This window comes from Magnolia sinica, chromosome 3 (genome assembly GCF_029962835.1).
Source record: "Magnolia sinica isolate HGM2019 chromosome 3, MsV1, whole genome shotgun sequence".
Lineage (NCBI taxonomy): Eukaryota > Viridiplantae > Streptophyta > Magnoliopsida > Magnoliales > Magnoliaceae > Magnolia > Magnolia sinica.
This window is the reverse complement of record NC_080575.1, coordinates 84,324,297-84,345,741: the sequence shown is the minus strand read 5'-3', so window position 1 is coordinate 84,345,741 and position 21,445 is coordinate 84,324,297. Positions and strand designations below refer to the sequence as shown.

The 21,445-nt window shown below is 39.2% G+C and overlaps 2 long non-coding RNA genes across 5 annotated transcripts; both read right to left on the bottom strand.

Annotated features, from left to right (window-relative positions):
* Window positions 1-9,937: 9,937 nt before the first annotated feature.
* Window positions 9,938-11,467, bottom strand: LOC131238603 (uncharacterized). 4 transcript variants are annotated; one of them, XR_009167970.1, is made up of 6 exons: window positions 11,239-11,467; window positions 10,999-11,117; window positions 10,802-10,876; window positions 10,465-10,587; window positions 10,144-10,236; window positions 9,995-10,021 (listed from the first exon to the last, which is right to left on the bottom strand). It is a non-coding gene; the product is annotated as an uncharacterized LOC131238603 (long non-coding RNA). The 4 variants fall into 4 exon arrangements; XR_009167968.1 differs by having other exon boundaries at window positions 10,007-10,021; window positions 10,144-10,192; window positions 11,239-11,463; XR_009167969.1 differs by lacking the exon at window positions 10,144-10,236 and having other exon boundaries at window positions 9,938-10,021; window positions 11,239-11,449.
* Window positions 11,468-13,458: 1,991 nt separating this feature from the next.
* Window positions 13,459-15,053, bottom strand: LOC131238602 (uncharacterized). Its single transcript, XR_009167967.1, has 3 exons — window positions 14,889-15,053; window positions 14,666-14,743; window positions 13,459-13,524 (listed from the first exon to the last, which is right to left on the bottom strand). It is a non-coding gene; the product is annotated as an uncharacterized LOC131238602 (long non-coding RNA).
* Between the last annotated feature and the right edge of the window lie 6,392 nt (window positions 15,054-21,445).

Below are 21,445 nucleotides of genomic sequence, written 5' to 3'. Positions count from 1 at the left end.
GAGTCACCAAAATTCGACCAGAAGAACCACGAAAAGCCTACGGAACAGTATGGGCTACGATACGGGTCTTACACAGTGTGCCACATACCCGAACAAAACAGTGTGGTTGAGTGAATGAATCGGACTCTCTTAAAAAGGATAAGATGCATGTTAAGTAATGTTGCGTTGGACAAGGACATATGGACAGAGGCTATTAACACAGTTTGCTATTTGGTGAACCGGTCCCCGTTTACGACAATTGAATGTAAAATTTTAGAGGAATATGGAGTGGTCATAAGCTGGACTACTCAAATTTGCGCATATTTGATTGTGAGACTTACTCTCATGTATTGTAAGTTGAGAGAGATAAGCTAGATCATAAAGTAAAAAGGTATATCTTTATTAGCTATGGTATAGATGTGAAAGGTTATAGGTTATTCGATAAGGTCACATATAAGGTCATCACTAGCCATGACGTCAGATTCGATGCAAGCTCCCTATTCCATAAGAATGATCAAGATGAGTAAGAGGAACCAGAAAGGTTGATTATAGATGTCACGATTGACACATATGATACTCGGGAAGAAACAGATGCGCATATAGAGGTACAGGAGTAGGTGGAGTAGCCACCTATGAAAAGGAACCCAAAGCGTAATCGCAAGTTACCAACAAGATACAGGGACAACTCTAATATCGCATATGCCCTTATTACAGATGAGGGGGACCCGTCTACTATTCAAGAGACTCTTAATGAGCATGATGTAGAAAAGTGGAAGGCGGCTATAGACGATGAAATGGACTCGTTACACAAAAACCACACATGGGAGCTGATGGAGCTTCAACCGGGCTAAAAAGCAATCGGATGCAAGTGGTTATTCAAAAGAAAATAGGATAAATACAAAATGAGGCTGGTAGCGAAGGGGTATGCTTAGAGAGAAGGAATCGACTTCACAGAAATATTCGCACTAGTGGTTAAGTAAGTATCTATCAGATTCGTGTTGGCGTTGTTGCCCAATACGATCTCAAGCTGGAACAGATGATGTCAAGACTGCATTCCTGCACGGAGAGTTAGAAGAGTAGATTTACATGAAGCAATCAGAGGGCTACGAAGTAAAAGGGGCAGAGAAAAAAGTTTGCAGATTAATGAGGTCGTTGTACGGCCTGAAACAGTCGTCTAGCCAGTGGTATAAAAAAAATTGATTCTTTCATGTTGAGTCAAAAATTTACTCAGAGTAAATACGATCATTATGTCTATTACAAGATACTAAGTGATGGCAAATTCATCATCCTAGTATTGTATGTTGATGATATGTTAATCGCCTACCATGATATGTCTGAAATCAACGTACTGAAGACTCGGTTATCAGGAACATTTGAGATAAAAGATTTGGGGGCTGCAAAAAGGATTCTCGGCATAGATATTCATAAAGACGGGAAGAGGAATAGAATTTGGTTATCACAGGTAGAATACCTTGAAAAGATGATGATCAAGTATGGGATAGACCAGGTAAAGCTAGTGAGCGTTCCCCGCGCGACTCACTTCAAGCTTTTCTCAGAACAATATCCTCAATCAAATGAGGAAAAGCATGTTATGTCTCATGTGCCTTATTCGAATGTAGTTGACAATTTAATGTATGTCATGGTCTGTACGAGACCAGATATTTCATAAGTAGTCGATGTTGTAGGCAGATACATGTCAAACCTCGGCAAGCAACATTGGGAAGCGGTGAAATTGCTACTTCGATACATTCGAGGTATAAAAGATTACATCTTAACTTTTGAGAAGACAGGACCAAAGTTGGTAGGGTATGTAGATTCAAACTATGCAGGCAGTGTGAATTCCAAAAAATCGACTTCAGGTTACTCGTATGTACTAGTAGGTGGAGCAATTAATTAGATATCGAAGCTTTAATCTGTGGTAGCTCTTTCCACGACCGAAGCAAAATATATAGCAGTAAAAGAAGCGTTTAATGAAGATGTTTAGTTATGAGGCATGATAAATCAGCTAGGACTTCAGCAGGAGGACGTGCCGGTTAATTGTGACAATGAGAGCGTTATCAATTTGGTTAAAAATTCTATTTATCACTCACCTACTAAACACATTGATGTTCGTTACCACTTTATTTGACAGGTGCTTGAAGAAGAAGGCGTAACACTAGAGAAGATTCACACCAGCGTGAATCCAACATACATGCTCACCAAGGTCATTCCTATAAAAAAGTTCAAGTTCTGTGCAACTTCTCTGGGCTTGGCGGTGGTGTAAAAGAAGGATGGAGTGTGCATGAGAAGCATTGATTGAAGCTATGATTTGATGTAGAAATAAGAGAATAGGTTAAGAAACTACACATTTGAAGATTGAAGACATGGCGGAGATTATTGTTAACAGATGTCTTAAATATGAGGAAATTCAACTAGCCCTGAGAAAGTTCGGCTAAAAGTCCAGCAACAATGTATTTTGAAACTTCCAAGAAATTCGACTAGTCGAAGGACAGGCTCGACTAGTCGAAGGGCACCCTTCAACTAGCCCAAGCTCTGGCTCAACTAATTGAAGGGCACCCTTCGACTAGCCCAAGCTCTAGCTCGACTGGTTGAAGGTTATAGGCAGTTTCCAAACTATTCCAAGTCAGTACGAAAGAAGGGTTTCCTAATTTATAAATAGGAGTTCCTAGGGCCATTCTAAATCATGCTAAAGCTTTCTAAAGAATTCTAAAGGATTTCTAGAAGTGGTTATAGGGTTTTAAAGGGTGTAGAAAGGGTGAGATTCGAGGTTGCTCGAATCGGGTAAGTCTTTTCTTTTTTTAATTTATGCTTTCATAGTGGATTTTTATAGCTTTGTGCTGTAGTTTTTTCTTGAAAGGGTTTTCCATGTTAAATCTTTGTATTCTTTGTGTTTGCTTGTCACTCTTGGATTGCTATCCTAGATCCATCTTTATGTGATTCTACAACCCAATCTCCAACAAAACCTCTATAGATATTAGGATCCATCGAAGTCGCGCTTGGATTAGGGTATGTTTGAATTGCCAATGACATCAGTAATGAAATGTGAAAATGTAATTAATACAAATTACAATCCCTATATCTCTAAGAAAACAAGTATTCGCTTCTTTTTCATCTTCTTTTCAAATTTGGTACTATTTATATTTACACCCGGCATGTCATGATCAACTCTAACAAATAAAATGACACTATGTGTTGGCACGCTTGTACATATATAATATGACAAAAAGGCACTCACAAAGCGTAAATAGAGATTGTAGGGATTCAAAAGATACCTCTACTAAAGACATGTGTCATAAGTGCTACAACAGAATCAGAGACATGCACGAACGAAACCCTAGAGGTGGTCATTCTCTAAGTGACATGTGACCAAGAAAATACAAGATACACTTATGCAAAAGACGATGGTAACTCAGCATTGCTGAGGCACTGATGCATGGTGAATATGACCAAATATGATTGGTTATATGCATATAGAAACTCATCAGTGGTACGCTAAGAAGTGAAAGCTTTCCCTCTTCACTTTTTTTAATGTGGTGGCACATGACAACTTTCTCTCTTCTTTGTCCATAGCCAGCATGAGGATAAGATCATGCAACTCTCTATGAGGTCCATTATGTCATACACGTAGAATCCAATCCATCCAAAGGGTGAGAACCAATATTTGAACAATACATACAAAATATCAACTCAATAAATAATTATATGGACCTCATGAATGGGAACAATGTAAAATTTCTCCCCAAATCGCTAAGTTCAAATGGTGTGCCATGATTACTGACTTTGAAAATGCTTGGCATGTAATTGGGTCATTGGTACATGTGTATGGCATCGAGCATGCTAGAACCTTTTACAGCTTGATCCAAACTAAATGCCTATGACTTCAAGTGCCAAGATAGATCAAGAGACCGTGAGCAGTCATATATGACAAAGAACTGATACAATTGGTTGTCTACTCAGCCACTTATAAATGAAATTAGGCAATTTGTGAAGGGAAGGTTCATCCTTCTAATGAATTCTTTTGCCTTTCAATCAAAATGATTTGTTCTCACCATGATAGCAAAGATAACTTGATTCATGCAATGTGAGAGTAAAAGGAACTTAGTTGTATTAAATTGAAATAATGATAAAAACTTACAATGAACTTTCTTGATGATTCAACATTTGTGGCATAAATAGTGAAGCCCTAAATATATGTCTTTATTGGTCTAATGACTTGGGTAAAAATGAAGGGAATTAAACTATTGAAAAGAAAAGAAAAATATCATCCTCCTGATCTACCGCTTGGCGTAGATGAAATGGAATTACACTACTCTTGCTCTAAGTCGGTACAACACTTGGCATGGATGGACAAGATTATACTACTCCTATGCTAAAGCAAGTCCAACATAGCAGTGTAAATGAGTTGTCATAATCTAAGATAAGATATGTTAAGATAAAATAAAAGAATAAGCAGCTTCGCGTTGTAATTTGATTTGATTTGTATCATGTTGGCGAGGGCCCGAAGCTCTTCGATGTTCCTCTTATTTATAGAGCTTTTGGAGTGGCCTATTAAACAACGTCACGTATGCTAGTTATTTGTCATGGGTTTGGTCATTGGTTACGTGCATGTTCTGCTCTCGTTACATGGAGAAGAGTCTTTCGAGATGTCACTTGTTGGTAATAGCTATCCTTTTTTCATGCAAACATGAATAATGAGCCGTGAAACTTAGCCAACTTGGCATAGTTGTTACTCTGCTCCTTAGGAATTTTTTGTTGTAAGGCCTCTACACAATGCCAAAGTGTATATGCCGAATGTGTCACTTGTCATGATCATGTTTCAGTCGAAACCCAACCTCAGTTTTAAGACTGTTATGATGATTATCTTGCTTTTCCACGTGAGTAGAATACATGGCATGTGTAACATTGTTGTACTTAGATGTACATACCCTTTTTAAGTTACTTATGACTTTACGGATTCTGATTTCTTCTAACTATCAGGGCAGTCAAAAAAATCTTTCATCTATTTCTTATCGAGATTTTATTGGCATGTAGCATTATCCGAGTCATTAGATTTGAGGCAGTTAGATAGGCATAAATAAAAAAGATATACCACATGGTAGCCCATATATAAACCTATGGTCACATTACATTCACAGTGTTTTATGCGGTGGAGCTCATTTGGATTGTGGATATACTTGGTTTTGTATATACCTAAATGTGTAGATTCTAATGGGTGGAATGAATTTTACACTTAAAATATGGTGAGCTATAGAGACCTGTTGTTTTATGCATAAAGCTGTTGTAGAGGACTCAAGTCTCCCTTAGCCACTTTCTTCTTTCTTCTCTCTCCCCTCTAAATTGTCATACCCTCATTTCTCCACTTGTGCGGGACTCGCCATACCCCCTGTACCATTTAAGCCCAATAGGTAAATGAGGATAGCTCCTTCGTCCTACCAAAAGTTTAATTAGGCAATCAATGGACAATGAAGTATTTATAACCATTCATATTCTTGGATGAGAAGGTTCCAGATAAAATGAACAAGTGATATTGATAATCTAACAAATCATAGGGTGTGAGTGAGTAATATGCTTGTCACAAGAATATTTGCAGTTGGTTGCGGACGAGATGAGTTCGTTTAGCATGACTACTCACCTCCATCGTGCGTAACTGAACGTGGTTCACATGGATGGGGCATTTGGTTGATTCGAACCATCCATCTGATGAAACACTATTATGACATGGCTCGATAAAAAAAAAAAAACATGCTAAGTTATAATTATGACCAACTCAAATATTTTTGTGGAATAAGTGATACAAGATTGTCCAATCTAAAGTGTGTACACCAAATGGAAGAGGGTGGTCAAGGTTACCAGGACCTACCTATTGTGTTAATTCAATCAAATATGAGGTTGCACGTGTGATGATGGCTTGTATTCGGATTTCGTGTATGTGTATAATGTGTGAGTGTGCTAGTGTTTACTCGACTCAATGTTTGATTGAATGGCTGGTGCCTTACATGTTGAGTCAGACTAATTAAAGATAGGATGCAGGATCTAGCTATCCTCTCAACCATTGGTTGTGATCAACAATTTATCGATTTATAAAAGTATATGGGTTAGCCCTTTCGAATGGATTACTTTTACCTTATGATAATAGACCTGCATCTATGGACTTAAAGACTTGTTCTTTCACCAATATTTTAGTCATTATTTCTTAAAGGAACAAAGATGAGCATATAAAAGAAAGACTAAACAATACCAATTTTATTAATACTTGAATATATGGCCCATTAGAATTGACAGAGTGTTAAACAACTAAGAAAATGAAATAAACTATGAATAAATACCTGATTCGTCTTTCAAAACAAATGATTGAGGTGATTGGTCAGCAAAATACGACCATATTAGTGTGATCAGCCAAATTGAAATTTAGTTGATTATGATTTAATAACTTAAAGTTACATATATTTAATTTATTCTTATTAAACTATAATGGGAGCCGCTATGCAGTAGTTAACTATAGTAAAAGTAGGTTAGGCTATGAAAATGAAAGATAAAAGAAAGATAATTTAAAAAGTAGATAGATGTGTTTGGTGGAGGGCTCCAAGCTCTTCTTCAGTTTCTTCTTTTATAACTTCTCGTGGTGGTAAAACCCTCACTGAGTTTTCTTGTTAATCTTGGATCATTTGTGTTGTTGTACCCTATTTCTGACCATCATTGGAAAATTTAATTAGAAAGGACATGTGTTATAGCAAGGCAAAGATATAGCATGTCAAAGATCTTCAAGGGTACTTGGAGTATTTTTTACGGAATCACACTAGCATAATGACAAAACATGGAGCATTCGAAATGAATTCAAAAGCAAACTAAGAGGCCGAGAAACCAAAGAAAATCTATCTTTTAATTATCCTTTCAATTATCAGTAATTTACATTCCTTAGTGTCATCCTTATCTTTATCAGCTATTTACATTCCTTAGTGTAATCTTTACCTTTATTTGTTATTTATATTCCTTAGTGTAATCATTATATTTATCAGTCATTTACATTCCTTAGTTTAATATGTACCTTTACTTATTATTTATATTCTTTGATGTAATCCTTATCATTATCAGTCATTTACATTCCTTAGTATAATATTTACCTTTACTTGTTATTTATATTCCTTATTGTAATCTTTATCTTTATCAGTCATTTACATTCCTTAGTATAATCTTTGCATTTACCTGCTATTTACATTCCTTAGTGTAATTCATAGTATGAATTAAGTAGTTGTTAACTTTAGCTATAATTCGAGTCTATAATCATACACTAGATTCAATTCGAATATCAAGCGAAGTTCTCTATATAGATAGATGTTATACAGTTGTTTTTTGTGATCAACTGTAAGAATTTCCTTTTTATTTTAACTGTACTGAAGAGAAAAAGTCATTTGTCAGATGTAAGACCCGTATCCTAGCCCGTACCGTTCCGTATGCCTTTGTGGTCCTCCCGGTCGATTTTCGACGACTTGCGATCTATAAACGGCGTCTGCGTGCGATCTTGAGCCGGATCTTATCGGTCTAAGTCAGCTCGATCCGAGACTTATATCATTGCAACCGCATCGTCGCTACGGTTCTAATGCCACATATTACGCGTCGAGCCGGTACCCAGGCCAGGAGATGTGGGCCCGCGTTCAGTTCGAGAAAAAATGCCGCGTGTTGCAATCCCTAAAAAATCCATCACATCAATCACTTCACTTGTCAAAGTACACCTATTAATCTATCTCATCCCTAAGTACAAAAGCAACCCTTAAAAGTCAACTCTATCCCTTACCCAAGTACACCCTTACATCCCTCTCTCTCATCACTCCTCTCGCATCACCCCTCTCTCCCTCTCATTTTCTCTCTCCATTTTCAAAAACACCCCATGGAGCACCCAACGTCCATGGCTCTATGAGAGGAGCTAGTGTGGCCCACCTTTCTAACTCTCATCTCCACCCTCCAAAATCAATCTCGACCGTTGAATCGCACCCTTTGAATCTCTAGGATGCGTTGATGGAAGAAGAAAGTCCAAGAAGAATGCCGATTGGTGGGTGTTGCTCTCTCTTTGAATGGTAATGATGATGAAGGGGTGAGTGTGGCCCACCATGAATCATATTTTTCATTTGGGACCCATTGGATGAATGCGTTCGATCTACGTCATCTAGCCCATTAGCGGACCAAGATGAAGGAAAAACATAAGTATCTGATTGATCCAAATCAAGTGGGCCACGTTTATGTGGGACCCACCTTGACTAAAATGTGGGCCACGTGCATGTGGGGCCCACCATGATGTTGTGCATAGCCATATCATCCCTGGACGCTGGACGTGAGGCAGCGTGTTGGCTAACATGGAGTGTATGTACTGACATGGGTGTGTACTAATAAAGCTAACAAAAAAAAAGTTTTGCTTTTGGGATAGGCTTCCCATGTAGGCTCCACCTTGATGTATGGGGCTGATCCACGCCGTCCATTCCATTCTTCAACTCATTTTAGGCATTGAGCCGAAAAATGAAGCTAATCCCATTTTCTGGTGGGCCATACCATAGGAAATAGCAGTATTACCATTGAAACTCACTTTGATCCTTCTATTCGTTAAAAATAGGCCGTATATTGGACTCATTTGGTCGATCTTGGACCGTGGAATCCAATGGTTGGAGTGGATTCATCTGATGTGGGCCTTATAGGGGAAAAACCGTAAAATTTCACATTTTCTTTAAAAAAAAATTAACAAAGGCAGCAGCACCTGCTGCTGCCGCTGTCAGTGGGCGGGCAGACGGCCTGGCAGGGCCCTCACGGCCCCAGTTGTGGCCCCCGCCGTGATGCGTTTCAACCATCAACACCATGCATTTGATGGGTTCCCTCGAACCAGGAGGCCACCCCAAAAATCAGCTGTATACGGAACTCAGGTGGGCCACGCCATTTAAAATCATGTGAAGACATGCCTGAACATATAAAATCACTCGGTGGGGCCTACCTGAAATTTGGATGCGGCTGAAACTTGGTCTGAACTCTTAGTCAAGGGGGACACACATAATGGGTGGACTGGATTTGCCTACCGCATCAGGGTGGACCCCCAAGGTCCATGTGACCTTATAAACAGTTTGGGTGGCAAATAAATATTACAGTGGGCCCTACCCTAGTCCACGTGACCTTATGAACCGTTTAGATGGCAGATAAATATCACGGTGGGACCACCCCACGTGTGGGGCTAATGTGTGTATGCATGTGTGTGTGTGTATATATATATATATTATATTGTATATATTATATATACTATATATAGATTTTTATATTATATTATATAATATATACATGATGGTGGGCCTTCATGGGACCCACCATAATGCATGTGTTGCATCCAAGCTGTCCATCCATTTTGAAAGCTCATTTCGTGGCGTGAGCTAAAGAATGAGTCAAATCCATAGCTCATGTGGACCCCGCCCTTGATGCATGTGTTGCATCCAAACCGTCCAACCATTTGGCAAGCTTGTCTTAACAGGCTTGAGACTAAAAAAAATAAGTCAGATCTAAAGTTCAAGTGGACCCCACCATTTAAGGTAGTAGACAATGACGTCCACCGTTCAAAATTTCTAACAGAAAAATGGACTTTACCGGCGGTCAAAACCGCCGGCAAAGACCCAGAAAACTGCCGGTAAATACTTTGCCCGCGGTCACCTAACAGCCGGTAAAGCCTCAGTCGGTAAAGGCTTTACCGGCAATCAGGACCTTTGCTGACAGTTGTGCTGGCCGCCGCTATATACTCAGAAGCTATGGTTAAAATCCGTAGAATAGAACGACCATAGCCATTGGTGCCTAGATCTTGAAAACATTACTACGTTTTAAATCCGTAGCTACAGAGGTCATAGCCACTAACAATCCGTAGCCACGGTGAAATTCTTTCTTATCAAAAAGTTTAAAAAAAAAAAAGAAAAGAAAAGGAAAAGAAAAGGTGACATACCTTGGTTAATGTCAATGATCTCCTTGTTGCCAATGATTGCCATTGTTTCCAAGGGATTGGTTTCTTCTGTCGATCTTTGGTGAGCTGTGTAGTAGTAAAAGGCATTAGCACCAGTTAGCAGTTAAAAGTAGCTCACACTCTAAATCACCATTCATTGTGTTCTAAGTGGCTGTGACATGTAAAACACAGATCCGTCTTGAATTTACCTAGACATAATATAATAATGGCAGAGAAAAGGAAGTGTGCCAGTGTCACCTGTTTGAAGATAAAGCAGGGAATTTGTAAGACAATTAGAAACACTACATACACACAAAAACAAAAAAGAAAAGATTCAAGGTCTAAGTCAGAAAATAGACAAAAAACAAAACAAAAATATAACTTTTTTTCTAGAGTAATACTATGACCATTGATTTTGGAGAAGTGGGGTCCATGTAGATAATCCAAAATGCTGATCTAATGGATCAATAGTGGATGGGACTGGACCAAACACACTTTTTGCTATTCTAAGGGAAAATAAACTAGTTTACCTTTAAAACATCCATTGTCAATCCTTATAGATGCCTAAAGCCAAGAACACGAACTCGAACATGACTCCCTTCCTTGAACTTTTCATCCAGCTTGCAGACTTCCTAATCAACCACATCAGAAATCTGTGACCCACAAAAGAAGAATCTTTACATTTTCAGCCTGGGTTGTAACAACAACACCAGAAGGATCTTTAAATATGAACCAATCACAAAAAAAGAAGGCAATGCCTTCATCGGTATATTAAGAAAAGAGAAATAAGGTTGAATGCTTGCTTAAAACAAAAAAAAAAAATAAAATAAAATAATAATAATGATGATAATAATATGAGAAGCCAACCTTAATTGGGTGTTGGGAGACATGTTTGCAGCTCTGGCATTGTAGCCTCAGCACAATCTTTTTCATAGTTTTTGCCTGTAAGATAGATTTAACAAAAGGGCATTACAAAGTTTGGGGGCAAAGCAAACTGACTTGGTTTGTAAATTCTAACTACTATGGTATCAGTGTCCAGACATATACAAACATTTTCCATGTACCTAAAATCCAAATCTTTCAGAGGCATGGGCAGCAGTCTGATGAAGAAGAACTTCCATACTAGACCACTTAAACTTTACAACATGCTCGCGGCCACAACCCATGAATTCTGCCCTGGGACCTAGCGAGGAAAATAGTTGATAAATCAAAACCTGCAGGCAATCAAAACCTGGGACCTAGCGAGGGAAAAGTTAACACTAAACCTATGATGATTAAGCTAAATATTTAAGTTGACACTAAACCTATGATGATTAAGCTAAATCTTTAAGTTGTTATAAACCAAAACCTGAAATGAGTAGGCAAAATAAACAATTATCGTCCGAGCACAAACGTGTAAGATGTTACAAACCTTAACCTAAAATGAGTAGCAAAAATAAAAAATTCAGTATACATATGTAAATGTGAAATCTATAATGAACAACCAAAACAATCGTTGCGAACCTGTATGCTGATACAAACCAAAACCTGAAATGAGCATCCAAATAATGATTTAACATTCAAACCTGTATGCTCGCATGGCTTTTGTACTCCATCTGTACAATGTGTCATTTCGCTACAATGGACCACACTTCAAAAACACACAAATCAAATATTCTAATCATCCAACAAATAGCCTATGAAATGGGATGGTTAGGTACTATTTAAAACATAGCTGCACAAACAAAGGAAACCTGTCAAACTAATGAACGACCATCTCGTTAATACCATCCAATAATGGAAATTATACATCACTAATGCACCACATGTTCATATCAAAGTGGAAAATCTTATATCCCAAATTGTTTAGGCTTTGAATCGGAAGACTTCTTCAGTAATACGACCACATGCAATCCAGATTTTTGTCAGAACTGGCAGGTGCAAGAACACTATGGCAGATAATTCGAAATGATAGTAGAAAATTATAAGCTAAATAGCACCACCGGAAACCCAACTAATTGAAGACAGACATGCAGTAAAAGTCTGAAGGCTGAAAAGACAAACATATGAGGTTGTTCCCTACGACAGCAATTGCCATAATTTCAAATGCTTGAATCCTGAAACACAGCCACCAACAAAACAAGAAAAGAAAAATGAGTCAAGAATGAAAGCGCTTTCCAAAAGAAAATCTACTAAGATCATCAATGAAATGTATCTAATAGGGAATGAGAGCTTGTCACTAGATATAGAAAGTACAAATTCCAAAGGTTTGATTTATTGGCTACACTAGAGTTCACATATTTAAAGGAGAAAGGAAGCTAAAAGTGAGAAAGCACGTGATGAACCGTACATATTGTTGGATGACAAGACTTAGATGATAAGTGAAAGGACTTTGGAGTTCCCATTAGATGATAGAAATCGCCTTTCTTCAAGATCCCCTAACAAGATGAACATAAAGCTATCCAATTAAAATCCACACTTTGGTGCTAAAAGAATTCCCCGAAGCATGCTTTTTTACACTTTCTCATTCATATTTTCTCAAACTCTGATAGCAATTGGTTCATTACTCTAATTAGCGATCCAGCATGGCACACTCCTCACTCGTGGCATGTTTTTAAGATCTGCATCATTTGTCTTGTCAGCACCTGTTGGCAGGCCTGATTTCCAGGCCATGGTGCATACACTAGGACTCAACTGATTAACATCATGGATCAAGCACATGACACCATGAAACACATGGGGAGAATAACCGTAGATCGCTCTGAATACAATACCGTTCAGTGTAAAACACTACGAATATTGCAGACTTGGAATTGCTCTTTGACAGATCATCAGAAACGGCGGAGATCCTTCGGTGGCTTGAAGTTGAGAGGATGGGTTTCCAGAGTGGCCATTTCATCTTGTTTCCACATCTTGATTGTCTTGTTAGCCTCACATGTCACCAGCCTTGAACCTGTAACATCATACAATAGAGCATAGATTCCAGCTTCGCTGTCCAAAGACCCAAAACCACATGCTCCCATTGTCACCTTCGAAAAAGCAACTTCATTAATCATAGCAAAAAAGTTATCTGCTTGCGAATAAGAAACATCAGTGGGCTTCGACTCTTGGGCACACATGCCAGTGGAACACGTGCAAGAGATCTGGGTCATTTATCAGGCATTCTCCCTTTGGCGGAGAAAATCAAGCCAGTCCATTTAACAGGTGGGTTGCATGTCCACAAAGAAAATGAACAGTGTGGCTCACCTGATGAGCAGAGTGACCTGATTTTTAGGCCATGGGACCATCTGATGAATGGCCCAATTCTCGTGTATTGTATTTCTCAACATACAATGACGAGGTTTAGTGTCAGTAGACAGTTATGCAGTGTCAGACAGGGACCCTGGAAGAATCAGTGTTTGAAATATCGTTGTGCACCATATACTCCTTGGGCAACACCAAGACTTGGACTACCATCTTTATAACCACTACTTGCTTCATTTATATAGGCTTTTTGTTTGAATTTTTTTTTTTTTAAAGGCTACAAAATTTAGATACTCAGCTTGCCTCCCGTTGCCATCAAACCGTCTTCATTGACTGCCATGGAATTTATGATAGTTTTCTGCTGGGAGCTGCAGAAAGAAAATGATATTAGAGTCCTAGGCAAATGCACAATAGTTTTTTGTTAATTAACATAAACTTTTGATGAATATTATATAGGCGAGAGCACATTAAAGGAAGGAGCAAAGAGTCCTATGCATAAAACCAATCTTGTCAGACCATCTCATTTAGGGTGTTGATTTCATTTACTTCTTATGGCACATCCACAACTTTGAACATAGAAAAAATGAAACAGTTTGCTTAACTCAAACTTGACTCAGTTCTAATCGATTCGACTCGGATGAGGTTCACTTAATATATATATTTATATATTTAAATAAATTATATATATTATATATTACACATATTAAAACCCTAAAACCTAAACTCAAACTCAGTTCATAGGCTCGAACTCGAACTCAGCTCGAAAGATCGAGCTCAAGCTCGGCTTGAACTCGGCTCTACCTGGCCTGAACTGCTGACTGAGCCCAGCCGAGCTATCCAAGTCAGGCTCGAGGACTGAGCCAAGCCAAGTTCGAGCTGGGTTAGACTGCTGGCCGAGCCAAGCTTGATGTGGTTCAACTCGTGTACAGCTGTAAGGGTCAACATTAAACTGAAAAACTGACAAAGCTCGGTGGCTAGGGTCTCCAACTTGAGAAGATTTTTAGGCAACGGCCCACAGCAGGTAGCATCAGACCAATGGTCTAGATTACTAAATGAGAACACCACTTGTATAAACCGAAACCAAGTGCACTCTACACATCCTTGGTTGAGGATCCTATAATTTCTTAAAAGAAATTCACTTTAGAATATCAAACATGTTCATCGGATCAAACATGTGGGATGTATTGGCACTACTAGTGTGTTTCGTATCGCACAGGCGGGATACAAGATATATCGTGGGATATATCAGCCACTATCGTCGATATTTAAAACATTGAATAGGACAAATCAAGGGGTAAAACAAACTAGCTTTTGGTAGTTTTCTACATTTTCTTTTCAATATTCGCTCTATGCTTCTTTCAAACAATCAAGAAACCAACGAGGGAATGATCAATCACTAAATTATTGAAAACAATGAATATCATTTAAGAGCTCTCAGGGTCCAAAAGCAAAGACATGAACAAGGATTTCCCAAAAGGACAAAACTCATCCAGTTTGGTGGACACTTACAGCATATTATGCAGAAACTCTCCTCGAGGAAGGTTGAATTTCTTTATGTTGTCTGCTAATGCAGATGCAAAACTGTTCCTGATAAAAAGACAGATGAGGTTGATTTCAGGAAGAAGCCACAAAATCAAAACACACAAATAAGTAATTCAACCAGCATAAATCAACATAACTTCAAAGAAAAGGCACTCTAAAATATTGCAAACAGAAGAGTTCAGACTCATACTCTGTAGGATGCTGTGCCATTGCTCGAACAGATTTCTTATGATGGGTGAGGATTAGCATTGATTTCCCTGCAGGTAGGCATCAAACTGCCTTAGAGAAGAATTTGTGGAAACAAATCAACCTCTAGAACCCATACTTACCACCTCTAAGATCCCAAAACTTAATGGTTGTGTCATGAAAGCCAGTCACCACCTGAGGATCCTGTAAAGTAAAAACATTTATCATGTTGAATATCAAAGATAACAGTTACTTCTACAGTAAACACTAATTAAAGTTCTAAGGAGCTTTACTATTCAAGAAAGAAATCAAAGGAGCTTCTTACGATACTAACACTCGTTGCGTAATATGAGGGTGAACCAGTCTGTTTCAAAAGTAGGGGACTAATGCACCCCGTATCAGCACCAATTTAACCATAAAGGGCACATATCAAGAAAGGAAGGAAAAAAAAATAGACAGCTTTACTCTAGTTTTTTCACTTGGTCTTTCATTTCAACCATAGAGAAAGCTTAAAAATTCATTTTATACTAGATATGGGTGGGTTATGTTGGGGAAACACAAGATTTTAGTGATGTTTGATGAATTGAAGTGGGATGAACAATTTTGGGAAAAATTAGAAGAAGAGGAAAACTATCTTTTCTTTTTTTATCTTCTTTTTGTTGTATTTCATTGTAATGTAACCCTAATCTATCAAACCATGTTTGATTTGTGTTTGATTAGGGCCTATTTGGTTGACTTTCAGCAGGTCAAGCCAACAGACAGCATTTGTGTCAATGTATGGTCAGTACCCCATTGGATGCATGTTATAAACAAAAAAAAAATTGATACTTTGGTATTTTACATTTTTCCTCTTTTCCTGATAATTTTTCAATTTTTTTTGGGCAAAGAAAATTTTCAGTTGTCCAATACAGGTCCAATACACCCCGTACCGTATCCTTTTTTGGCCCGGCCAATACGGTGACTGATATCATTATTTATAACCTTGCATTGTAGCCTTGTCCCATCTATCTGGATCGGATCCATGAATCATGTTTTACCAATCGTTCATGCTACAGCCCTATCCTCAATAAGCAAACAAGCCTTAATATCCCATATCACCAGCTCAGTCCAAGTCCTTCCGAGTCTTCCTCTCACCCACTTTTCAAGCCCTTCAACGCCAATCAGTCTTCCCCTCCTTAACGGAGATGTCTCTGTGCTTCACTGCTCTCCATCATTTTATCTCTTATTGTTACGACTCCTAGGCTGCTTAAAACGAGCTAATTCCTAGTTCTACTTACCTAGTTTTCCCACTACTCAACATCCTCGTCGCTGCAACACTCAAGTCTCCCATTCTAATGGTCGGACACTTTGCCCCATATAGCATAGCCAGTCAAAAAACTGTCCTATAAAATATTTTCCTTAACGTATATAGGCATGAGGTGACCACACAATGTTGAACTGACGCGAAATCAGTCCCCAATTTGAAAGCACAATGATTTCAAGATAATGTGATTCTAACATGAATTGAGGGAGTTCTAGTCGATTTACAGGGTTGTGATGGGAGTCAGGTGTACTTGAGCCATTATTAATATGTTATTAAAATTGATGGTTAAGATTAGAATTAAGGCTAGGATTAGATTAGTTATCTTTTGCTTTATGTAAAGCATATATCAATACAAAGAAGAGGTTTTCTTCCCCAACCAGTTTCCGGCTACTCCCCAGCGATGCTTGAGGTGGGTGATTTGCATCATGGTCTGGTTCCAGCCAGGTTTGAAAACTAGGGGTGCCAGAATTTAATTAGTTGCCTGCAAATTGGTGGGCTTCATTTAGAGTTGAAGGTTAGGTGGGGTGGGGAACAAGTTCCAGCTCCTTAAAGAGAAGATCAAGTGGTGGAAAGGGGAAATTTTTTGGAACAAGCAATAAGCAGACCTGATTAGCCCAAGCTAGCTTTCCAACTCTAGGTCCCAACATGTATCAACCATATGACTGTTGAGGCCATGACCACAATCACTACCAAAATTTGTGCCACGACCAACCCAAGTATCCCACCTCTAACACGACCTCCCCCCCGCTAGATGCATACCATGATTCAAACCGATTAGATGATGAAGAACCCCATGTGATCATATTAGTTGTACGTTAAACTCTGGAAAATGTCTCTATGACTTATGGGATCTCACTTCCTCTAAGAATCTAAGCTCTCATGGGTTCAAACCCAGGTCGCAGGTTAGAGAGAAATTTGGCGACACATAACTCCTTCCTTTGCCTTTGCATAGTCTCAATGTTTGTTGACATTAGTTGATACACATTCAATTCATCCCACATGCCCCGCGGGACAGAATAATACTCTCCCACACCATCTCCCTGGTGGAATGAAAATATATTCTATAGAAGCTCGTATATACGACTTAGGTTCTTCACACCTGAATAAATCACCTTCAAGTTATCTCAGACTCCTTTGGCAGTCTTGAAGAAGATAACATTCTCACTAATATGTGGCTCCATCATAGATTAGAATATCAATATCGTATTGACCATTATGATCGTATCGTATCCGTATCGGTCGACTACAATACGCAATACAGGTCTGTATCATTTATTTCTCTTTCAATCTTTTCATGGTAAGGTAGGTAATTTTTTCCTCCCTAATCACTGTTGTGTTTTTATCAAAATTAGAATTAGAAAACTTATGAAAAGGGCATGCATAACACTCATTGCATGTAAATTTCATACAGTGCTGGGCACTGAACGTGCCACTTACTAGTCTTGAATAAATGCTTGGAAAAGTTACACTAAAGAACAATGATTAGCAGCCACACTCACAAGTTTGAGAGATCCATAGCATTCAATCAACGATCACATCAAGTTGCGCAAACATCATGTTACACATCTGATTACTAGCCTATAGATATCAATCCAAGGAAAAAAAAAAACTACTATCGGACAGCCTAGGAAAAATTAGGGGCAAAATAAAATTCCATTGACTGCAGGAATTAAGAATCATCTGATTGGTGCAATATTCTGGCCAGGCCCTTCAATAAGATGATCCATTGATTGGATTGTCTGCATTTAATTCAATGGATATTGAGTACCAATAGCAACCAGATCTAGAAAACATAGTTCTGTTAAAAAAAAAAAAGCACAGAGGTTTTTAAGCACATCAGAGAAAAAACGAAAGAAAGAAAGAAAATACATAAAAGACAATGCCTTCTCTATTATTTTTGAAACAGCAACCACACATAAAGCTCTCCCAATTCAAGACTGGCTTCAATCAGTTTCAACTGCTGAAGTAGCTGCTGAATAGACATAGATCTGATTGATGAAACCAATCAGCTATATGATGGCTCCATAGGGCAAAAAGGCCATTTGAAACCTTTTTGTTGTCTGTCAATCTAATTGGCCCACCATCAAGTGTCTCTGCTACAGAATCCCACTTAGGACAGATACATTATGAAGCCAATGAGATGATCAATCCACATGAGTAAAAGCTGAATCCCGCCTTTACTGTTGGTTGACCAGAAAGAATGCAGTTTGGTCCCCCAATCTAATTCAAATAAGCACAGTTGGTTGATCAGAAAAAACGCAGTTTGGTCCTCAATCTAATTCAAAAAAAAGGCACTGATCCATCCAAAAAGGGGAAGGAGAAATCAAGAAACCTGACGTAAGTGAAAAAAATATTACATAGTAAATGCATCGAACAACCAAATCACAAGGGGAAAAACACACAATAGGCATCAGTCACATGCAGTGATGAAAAAATCAAAAAGAAGGGAAAAACATTCAAGAAAAAATTTATTAGCTTAGACCACTACATGACTCCCTTCTTTTTTCAATTTCTCTGTTTTTCCTCCCAATCAAAGAACTACACCAAAAAATGATCTCCTCCCCAGAAATTTCAAATCCCTCAATTAAAAGAAAATTTTAAAAAATAAATTAATTAATATTCAAAAGATCTACATCATCAAAGCACAAATGAAAAACATCAGACAAAATTTTTTTAAAATAAAAATAAAAATCCTATGAAAGGATCTCAACATCAAAATGCAGCACCAGAAACCCCCAAAAATCGTTGCAGAACATAAATGTGACTCAAAAAACCCTAGAAAACATAATGCAGGTCGATGAAACCCTAACCTTACAATGCGGGAAGACGAGATCGAAAAGATTGCGTTTGCTCTTACCTTAAATCGATAAAACAGGAAGTGAGAAAGTAAAACAAACCCTAGATCCGATGCGAACGCGATAACCAAACGGGTCCGCCTTTGAAAACGTGAGCTCGTTGAGATCTGCGAATCCAAACGAGAGCTCTCTCCTCCAGCATTTAAAGTGAGAGAGATAGATAGAGATGGAAAATCGGTAGTAGGGTTTTCTGAGAGAATCGAGGGAGCGGGTCGGAGAAAAATTCCAGAGCTTTTACCTTTATCGCTGCTGCCGGGTGTTGCAAGAAGGAAAAAAGGAAAGAAGATAAACACTAGGGAGATAGGGAGATACTGCGCAAATGGATAGGCATTTATGTTTTTTTTTTTTCGTTTAATAGAAAAGTACCCTTTGCCCGCAGCCGTTAAAACGGGCTGCGGGCAAAGGGTAAGCCCATCAGTCGGCTAAACCCGAATTTGTTGTAGTGTAAGGGCCATGGGAGTTTCCTATTAAGCTGATATTTGTTCCACTTCATCTATCATTGCGTTAATTTATGATAATGTTGGATGGAAAACACATGTTATGGTGGGCCTTAGGAACTTAAATGGTGGAAATCATTATCACCACCTTTATCTAGGTGTGGCCCATTTAATGTACGTATGACCATGTGAGGAGGCCCATCTTGATGTATTGTGGCCCGTCCAGTGGGGCCCACCTTAATGTATAGGAGGTCCATGTTATGAGGCCCACTTTGATGTATTTTGTGGTCCATTCGAGGTGCCCATCTTGATGCATGTACTCCTTATTCACCGTCCAGTAGCTACTGGACGGTGGGGCCCTCCTTACTATATGTTATTATATGTGCTGAATAAGCAGACCGTCCATATGTAGTGTGGGCCGGCATGATGTATTTATTTATCCTCACCGCTCAATCTCTGGCCGTGGGATGTGGAACCTGTGCGACATATGTATTTTGTTCCATGCAGTCCATCTGTGTGAGGCCCACCTTGATGCATCCGTTGTACACATGGATCCCACATGATACATATGTTTTTATATCCATACTGTCCAACTATTTGGATGGGATGCACCATGATGTATTTTTTTTATCCTCGCCATCCAGGGCAGGCACCCCATTATGATATATATCAGGGTCCATGGGTTGAGGCCTATTGAGATGTATTCAAAGCCCATTTGGTAAGGCTCATTGTAATGTATTTAGAACCCGTGAGCAGATCCCACCTCATATGATCCACCCTAACCGTCCAGGTCATATAGGGCCAGCCTCAATGAATGTTTTACTCACACCGTCCGTGGGATGTGTGACCCACTAGATGTATGCATTCTATATCCACACTAACCATCTGGTGGGGCCCATCTACTGCATGTGCAGGGCCTACCTATTGTGCATTTGTGCAGCTCATTGATGCAACCCACTTGATGTGCATGAGCCCAATTAGTGCGACTCATTGATGCAAGGCCCGTTATGATATGTTAGAGGCCCATTAGGATGTGTTTATGGCCCATTTGGTACGGCCCACAGAGATGTATTTTCGGCCCATGGGTCGAGGCCCATTGCGATGTATTTTCAGCCCGTATGTCGTGTCCCATTATAACATGTTTCCAGCCCAGTTAATGAGGCCCGACTTGATGTGTATAAGGCCCATTAGTGCGGCTCATTGATGCGGCCCACTTGTTGGATTAACGCCCATTGATGCAGCCCAATAATGCGACCCACCGTGATGTGTATATTAGGCTAATGGTGCGGCCCAATGTATCGACCCACCGTGATGTGTAGGCTCACGTGCTGCATGTATAAGGCCCACCTGTGATGACTATTTGAGGTCACCTGTTGGATATTTGGGCCCACCTTATGTTTGACTCTACATGGGTCACTACTTGGGAGCAATGTTGGTTGAATATCCACATTGATGGGTAATAATAGTTAGATGTCCTCATTGTAACCTTCCCTTAGGCCTTGTTAGGCCCATTCTCTTCGTGGGTTAACCCAAATAGTGGGCCCTGTTCACCATAGAGAGATGGCTCCGTGCTATCGGATTAGTATAACCACGGCAGAGAGCCGATCTTTACATTATTGTTGATTAGTTGTCCATCTATGGACCCCGCCTTATTTATACATGTTGATCATTGGTACCGATTATCGAAGCCGATCCCGAGTGTCGATTTCGAGTATTGAGGCCGAATATCGAGGCCAATTGTTAAGGCCCAATGCGATGTATATGCAGCCCGTATTTGAGGACCGTTGTGATGTGCATTCAGGCCGTATTTAAGGCTTAATATGATGTATATGAGGCATATGCGATGAGACCCATTGGGATGCATTTGAGGACCAGGCTATAGAGCCCATTATGATGTGTGTTAGGCCCATAGAAAGGCCCATTGTGATGTATTCATGGCCCATTCGATGTATTCGAGACCCATGTG